Below are 7893 nucleotides of genomic sequence, written 5' to 3'. Positions count from 1 at the left end.
TGTCATTCTGGTCGGCTACATGGGCCTGGCCCGGTATTTCAGCCCTTGTGTTTCTAGGCTAAGGCCTTTCTAGCTCAATGTTTCAGTATTTTTTTAGAAAATGGGTCCAGTACTCAAATGGGTCCCGATTGTCAGCTTCTAGTATGTGGGTCCATGTTTTCAATTTACCAGTAAATAAAAAAACAATATTCAAATCAGAACAGACAGAAAGCACACATAATAGTTCAAATAACAGCCAAAATAATTCCATTACATCATATAACTTAGTTACAATGCTAATCACAGCCACAAGCTCTACAAATGTAATCACAGCCACAAGTGTCTACAAGTATAATCACCTCCACAAGCTATACAAGTGCCTTTTGACAGCTTCGAGTGGCCCTTCATGGCGGCAGGAAGATGGTTCCTATCACCCTTCATGGGCATCATAGTGATGCAGCTGAACGTGGCAAGGAAAAGGATTACCCACAAAAGCCAAATTTATACAAGATATCAGCATTTCAGTCATGCAGAATATCAGAGACACATGCTTCATCACTACAGGGCATGGAAACGTAAAATGCATTTTTTTACAATTGCAAATTTACTATCCACAAAATTAAATTAGAAAAAACAAATAAAACAGTGAGGTGTAAAAGATGTCAGCCTTAGTGTTTCTACTTCCGACAAATGACCGAGACCATGCTGTTTCAACCTTTTGTAGAACACACTATTCTATAACAGTATATATTGAGCATGCTACATCAGAAGCTTGAATTTATGGTTTATATACTTCTACATTATACATCCTCAGTAATATAGACCAGTTTGTTAAACTTCAGAGGTTGAGATCAAGGCTTGTCAACTAAATCATATATATGCATTAAAAAACAAGGCCATATGGACCAATGCATCATAATTATCAGTTTAAACACTACAGGACCAGAAAGTAGGTGCTGCTTCAAATTGAAAAACTTAACCATTCATCATTAAGATTAGCGATTTAATCTTACTAAACATAGGGGCATGTACAACGTGAGAGCACACTACAGCCAGAACTTACACGCAAAGATCCTGCAATTTTATGCACAACAGCAGCTGGTTAGCTATATGAACAGAAACATTAAGCACTAGCACTCACTGTTATCTTCAAATTAGCTAACAGAACATTTGCCAGAAAGCATGTACAAACAACACTAGAATATAAAGTAACAAATATGTACTTGACATTTGCCCACAATAAATATCGCAATTCGAGCAAAAGATCTAACAAAGCATGAATGAGCAAGCAACACATAACAGAAACATTTACAATAGAAACATCTCAGTTGACGATCTTAGACGTGAATATGGATATAAGTGCACATCAACAGCTTTTGCATAAGCACACCATATATATACCTTGATGTTTCGAGGTTGGTCTTGCCGTGGACTCACAATCCACATCCAACAGCCCACCATCACGTATATACATCCAAACCATAAAAGAGCTATCAAACGGCAAGGTAGTGCAAAGGAATTAAGTAAACTATTGTGCTGGATCACTATCATTATTGTTCCATAGAGTTTATGTGTACATTGTCCACTAATTCATGAGGATTGATGCAATGGATGCTGGCTTGGCGACCATAGTAGTTTAGGCACAACAGTGTAAACCCACACAACTGCTACTAATTCCATCATATCAAGGACCATTTTATCAGGTTCATGTGTATACTAACTACAAGAAGCAACATGACAGCAGTACCACCATGATCATCAAAAAAAGGAATAGATTTTCCTCTGCTCAAGCCAGCCTCAACCAACACCATAGCAATCAAATTTTCAAATACTGAACCAAGACATGTCTAGAACAATCCAAAGTTTGTTGTGCGCGTGAGATGAGATGAGATGACATGACATGAGCTGACCACACCAAGTCATGTGGTTGGAGGAGTAGGGAGCAGCCATGAGGCCTCGTCATCCACCTGCGGGAGCAGCAACAACTCGTCCAGATCAGATCTGAGCAACCTGCACAAAAAAAAAATCAAACCAAAGGCAGGAATCACAACAAGAGACGAGAAGGGATTCTATCCTAAGATAGCAACCCGAAAAACAAAAAACATGATTAGGGAGCTGGTACATAAGAAAGGAATTCATGCATGAATGACATATACAACTTAAAAATCAGGATATGAAATATTATTAGAATTGCATATTAGATGGCTGCAAGATAACTGTTGCTTCATATAAAGTAACTAGAATTAGCACCCAACAGCTAGATAGCATATGGTCCAGAAATATAGGAGTGTTGTGCATATCGAGATAAAATCCAAGACCAAGACACTTGGAGAAAGCAACTGATGTAGTAACAAGCTTTGATTGTGCGAAATGCAACAGGTTTGCATAATATGAAGTTTACCAATTATTCCAGAAAACAAGGAAAAATACATGTTGATGTTTCAAGTGCAGAAGAACATATGCAAGTCCCAGGCATGAAATGACTACTGTAGTTGATTGAACCATGTAGCAGGAAATGATACAACACCAAACACCGCTTCACAATGGAGGCAATTAAACATGGAAGAACTTATTACAAATGATTTTCTTCATCCAAAGTGATAACATGTTACTGCTATGTTATTGTGATTAAAAGAGTAAAATTCCATCAAGTTATGTTATTAATAACCTTGGCAGATGCAGATCCAGGGTGGACTTGTCTGCAATTTGACATAAACTGGTACATATATTGGGCTAGAAAACACTACTCATCCAAGATGAGAACAGAACATATCTAAGCAAACTAGCAACAATGCACTGTACACGTGTTTGCAGATTAATAAAAAAAAGTATCACAGCCAATAATCCATTCCACTGCAGTGCACTCTTGATCACCCCTAGTATAATTAGCTAAACTGTGCACACAGTTGTGTTTATATTATGAGCAAGCGTTGGTTCCAACTCAAGCACAAATGTACGCAGAACTGGAGGCCTGCCTTAAGAATCCCAACATTTTAACTACACCACCATTCGCCTCAAAACAGAAAAAGCACACGAAACCCCCCACCACACAGCAATCTTGACGTCTTTAGGCAGCAACCAAATTACAGACCAGTTAATTTTTAGGCCAGCAACCAAATTTTCTTCATCCAAATTCATGACATAGAGCAGAGTTGTGTAACAGCTAGCTAACCAGTGGAACTCATGTAGTATTGTTTCTGTTCATTCAGTTAACAATGGCAGATTAATTTTAGGCAACCTTGAGTACCAAATGACATTGTCTCTTAACATTTATCTAATCCTAGTTAACATATGCATGCAACTGTAAACATGACCACACAGAGCTACTAAACAGGCATGGAATGGGAGAGGCAACGCCAGTTGGTGTGGTCGTCGATGACGAGGCAGGCGGCCGCCGTTGGCGTCGATAGTAGTCAACCCGACATCCCCGTGCTCGAGTGACGACGGATCTGGGAGGGAGAATGGATGAGGTGAGTAAGGGAGCGGAGATTTGGGATTATCCAAATGAGGAGAAGTGGAGGACCTCACCTGAACCGGTGGAGCAAGTGACGAAACTGAACTGGTGGGGCTCCTCCTAGGCCGCCATGGATGATCTGATGCCTGCGGGATCTTCTCCATGGCCGGCCCCTTCCTTCACAAAACCAGATCGGGTCTCTTCACGAACATGCAAGAAAATGGGCGCACGCATCAGATTTGGGGAGGGGGAGGGGGCGAGATGAAGGAGAAGAGAAGGGGAGGAGCAGGGATGCGTACCACTGCCCTACCCTGCCTTGCTCGATCTAGGCCATGTAGAAGCACGCGTAGGTCATCTCCCGGTGCTCGAGCCTGCCCTCCGTCAAGGACCGGGTCAAAGAAGCCCTTGACCTCGACGACGGCGCTGGCGGATCTGGCAGGGAGCGTCGTCGGTGTGGGTGGGGCGGCGAGGTGAGGCGAGGCCTGAGGGAGTCGAGGAGAGGATGTGGATGGGGATTTTTGTGCCAGGAAAGGTTGAGGCCACTACCAGAAACCCGAAGTCGGAGCCGCTGCCACGCACCATCAAATCGACGGCGCCGTCGTGCTGCACAGCCCGGCGGATCTTGCCCGACGGGAGGATGGAGCGGAGGGGAGGGCATCGGGCGCCGTCGGAGGCTGCAGGAATCGGGCGGCATCGGGCACCGTAGGTTGGCGACGAGGAGTGGTGCAGGGGACGGGGAGTAGGTGGCGGCGGCGGCGAGGAGATGGGGACGAGGGAGGAGGGGTGCAATGGGGGATCTGAGCTAGCTAGGGTTTGGGCTGCGGGTCAGGGTATGTCTTTTTCTTTTCTTTTTTCTGTAGATAGATGGATGGATGGATGTGGGATGAAGAGATGGATGGATGGATGGGCGCCATGTCATCGATCCGTGGGAAGAGTTCTGATCGGTTCGGAAAATCAGTGATTTAAAATAGTTTCCAAGTACTAAAAATTGAGGTATTTTATGAAGAAGCTATCAAAAATATTTTGCAAAAGGGCACGTCACAAATTTTCACTAGATTTAGACAACATTTTATGGATGAGGACCAATTTGTATGCATTATTTATCTTTCTAGCTATTTTAAATCATTTTCGAGTGCTCAAAATGAGGGTTTTTCTGAAGAACCTACCAAGTAATTGTTGCAAAATTGGACCAATTCATTTTTATAAAATACTAGGCCATATTTTTATAAAACATTCATGGCATAGTTTGTTCAAATAATCTCATATTGTGCACAAGGGTGCATATTGGAATGGAAAACAATGTTGCCTAAGGAAGTTTTCATTTTCTTTTGACGAAAAAACCATTTTCCATTTTTCGAGTGCCCAAAAGGAGGTTTTTTTGTGAAGGACCTCCCAAATAATTGTTGCAAAATTGGACCAAATCAATTTTCTAAAATACTAGGACATTTTAATGCATAATTGACAAAATGGTTGGGTGTAAAAAGTTTTGATACACCTCTCGTGAAAAAGACAAATTTCCGCCGATTCAGTTGGAAGCGGGTCAAATTTGAACTTCAGCTGCCTCATAGTTTAATATTTATTTTTTCCAAAAATCATTTCTAGGTACATAAGTATCTATTTAATCAGAGAAACACCAAAAAATTCCAAGATTCAACCACTAGCTAGGAACGGTCATTCCCGCCGTTTTGACCGCATTTTGAAACGGGCATAAAAAATCAAAAAAATCAAAAAATTGGGAAACCTTCGAATTATGTCATTATATGTGGCCAAGTTCCCAGGAAAAAAAACAAACTTGTAATACGGCAATTATTTTAAAAAAGTGTTCTCAGAAACGAGCTATCACGTGTGGAGATCAATGGCTTTCAAGCCAAATGATCAATCTTATGGCCACATTCATGGCATTGTTTGTTCAAATGATCTCATATTGTGCACAAGGGTGCATATTGGAATGGCAAACAATGTTGCATAAGGAAGTTTTCATTTTCTTTGGACGAAAAAACCATTTTCCATTTTTCGAGTGCCCAAATGGAGGTTTTTTTGTGAAGGACCTCCCAAATAATTGTTGCAAAATTGGACCAAATCAATTTTCTAAAATACTAGGACATATTTAATGCACAATTGACCAAATGGTTGGGTGTAAAAAGTTTTGATCCACCTCTCGTGAAAAAGACAAATTTCCGCCGATTCAGTTGGAAGCGAGTCAAATTTGAACTACAGCTGCCTCATAGTTTGCTATTTATTTTTTCCAAAAATCATTTCTAGTTACATAAGTACCTATTTAATCATAAATATATGGTTTGGTGGCGATACGTTGAGGTTCGGGCGGTGGCCGAGGGCCCCAACTCTAGAGCGCGTAAACTCGCATGCCCGCCGCGTGGTCACCGCGTGACCGTGGCGTTGCCATGTGTTCTGGGCATGTCTAGTGGGTTGGGCACTCCCCAGGTAGGTGCTAGGAAGAAAATTACAACATAAGATTCTCACGAGGAGACCGATCGATGCTCAAACATGAATTAGCAGCCAAGTGTTTGATTAGCGGTACGAGAAATGTACATGGCTAATGGGCGTGAGTTTTGGCTGAGGATGATCAGTTACTAAGAAGACCGTCTTCACACATTTTCAGCTCAAAAGGAGGAGCCTAGGTGGTACTTGCTTTGCAAAGCACCACACTGGACATAAATATGAATGTTGAAGCTGGGCTCAAAATAATGAATGGATTGAGCTGGCATTTGGTGGAGGATGGTTATTTGGGCATAGGAAAGCACCGTAGAAAATGGATACTATTTGGACATGCCAAAGTGGTACTTCCTTCACAAAGTGTTGTTCTGAACATAATAGGATAATGAATATTGTTGAATTATTTTTGAACTAGGCAAGGAAGGCTTTTTACATATTTGACGAATACATGACCCAAAGAATTTATGAGATTTTTTGGGGATTTTGGGAATGACAGAAATATAGGTTGCTCACAACCTGGGGCAAAAATTGCCACATGGACATGACACATAGGCAAAACTGATGAGGTGGCACCTAGTCATAACAACCCACCACAATTTACAAGGTTATGACCATCTATATTGGTCGTGATCAGCTAGAAATAAGGCAGTGGACCAGTGCTGTCTGCTTTATGACCATTTCATGTAAGGAAATTACGACCTTTCTGACCAAAATGGTCGCAATGGTTTAGGGTTTGGAGCCCCCCGAACAGCTTTTGACCAATTGGTCTCAAATGGTCATAGATCTATGACCAATTCTTCCGGGGTCACTGACAGAAGGTCACTAGTTGACATATTTCTTGTAGTGCGTGACTGCTCCGCGTCGAGGCTGGCCATAGGCCCTGTTTGGATCCATGGGTTAGAGTTAGTTTGAGCTAGTTGGGGCTCAAATAGCATTAAAGTATCCAAGCATGAGGGTTTAAATTGGAGCAAGTTGCACTGAACCCACCAAAAAAACTATCCCACCCAAGAGGTGCTAATTGGAGATAGTTCTCATTGGAACCACTTAAAAATCACTTTTCTCTCTCGATCAAGTGCATTTATTGTCAATCTAACCCTGTCACCCAAACTCCTCTTTGGCTACAGTTAGTTCAGGGTTAGTCATGAGTTAGTCTAACCTCTAGCTAAGTTAGAGTATCCAAACAGGAGCAGTATAGGAGATGCAAGTTGCTCACAGCATACAGTCAAATTCGTACGTGAAAGGATTTTTTTCTTTTTGAAAACGGAACGTGAAAGGAATTTTTTTAGAATGCTCTTGGCATGTCGCTAACATGTGATGAGTTAATCGACCTCAATAGACGACAAAAACGCCAGCCCGCCGCACTTTGAGAGAGACGAGGAGGGAGAAGCGATACGGGCTGCTGGATTACTAGAGACAGGTGTCGCACGGAAGCCAAGAAATATGGTGATAGCATGGGTTAGCCATGTACTAGTATGATGTAACTACATTGGGCTGCCGTGTTTCGTACTCTTCCAGACCACTATGGAGATGATTGGTTGATTTTATATCGCTGAATAATATAAAATATTATGAGTGCAGATGCTCTACCACAAGGTTCCTTGCTCCTTCTCGGTCGTCAGGAATCTATGTTCTTCCACTCTATTTTTTACGTGAGCTTTCTTCATCCTTTTGCCAACACGCGAGACATCTAGCATCAAGGTGCACGTGTCATGCAAGGATCGTTACATCTATATGAAGAACACGTGGGACTGGAACTACGAGACAGACATGTACCCACTAGTGGATATGCGAACGTGTGTAATGTAGCACAGTAAGTGAAGTACAAAGGCACAAATAGTATGAACATGCGTGGCATATAGGCATTTGTCTCTTACTACCACTAAATGTTGTACGTGCAATGCCCGGTGATGTTATGGAGTACGTGACTAAGTACTCTACTACTACTATATTAATTGGAGAAACATATTACGAATGTGCAGTCATCTTGGCATAGTAGTATGTATAAC

At 41.8% G+C, this 7893-nt stretch overlaps 1 long non-coding RNA gene across 1 annotated transcript; it reads right to left on the bottom strand.

The window, feature by feature from the left end:
- Positions 1–206: 206 nt before the first annotated feature.
- LOC109737112 (uncharacterized) lies at positions 207–4261 on the bottom strand. Its single transcript, XR_012181657.1, has 5 exons — positions 3733–4261; positions 3508–3633; positions 1381–3428; positions 993–1053; positions 207–439 (listed from the first exon to the last, which is right to left on the bottom strand). It is a non-coding gene; the product is annotated as an uncharacterized lncRNA (long non-coding RNA).
- Positions 4262–7893: the final 3632 nt, after the last annotated feature.

This window comes from Aegilops tauschii, chromosome 4 (assembly GCF_002575655.3).
Source record: "Aegilops tauschii subsp. strangulata cultivar AL8/78 chromosome 4, Aet v6.0, whole genome shotgun sequence".
NCBI lineage: Eukaryota > Viridiplantae > Streptophyta > Magnoliopsida > Poales > Poaceae > Aegilops > Aegilops tauschii.
Note: the sequence above shows the minus strand (reverse complement) of the source record. Positions and strands in the feature narration are given on the sequence as shown.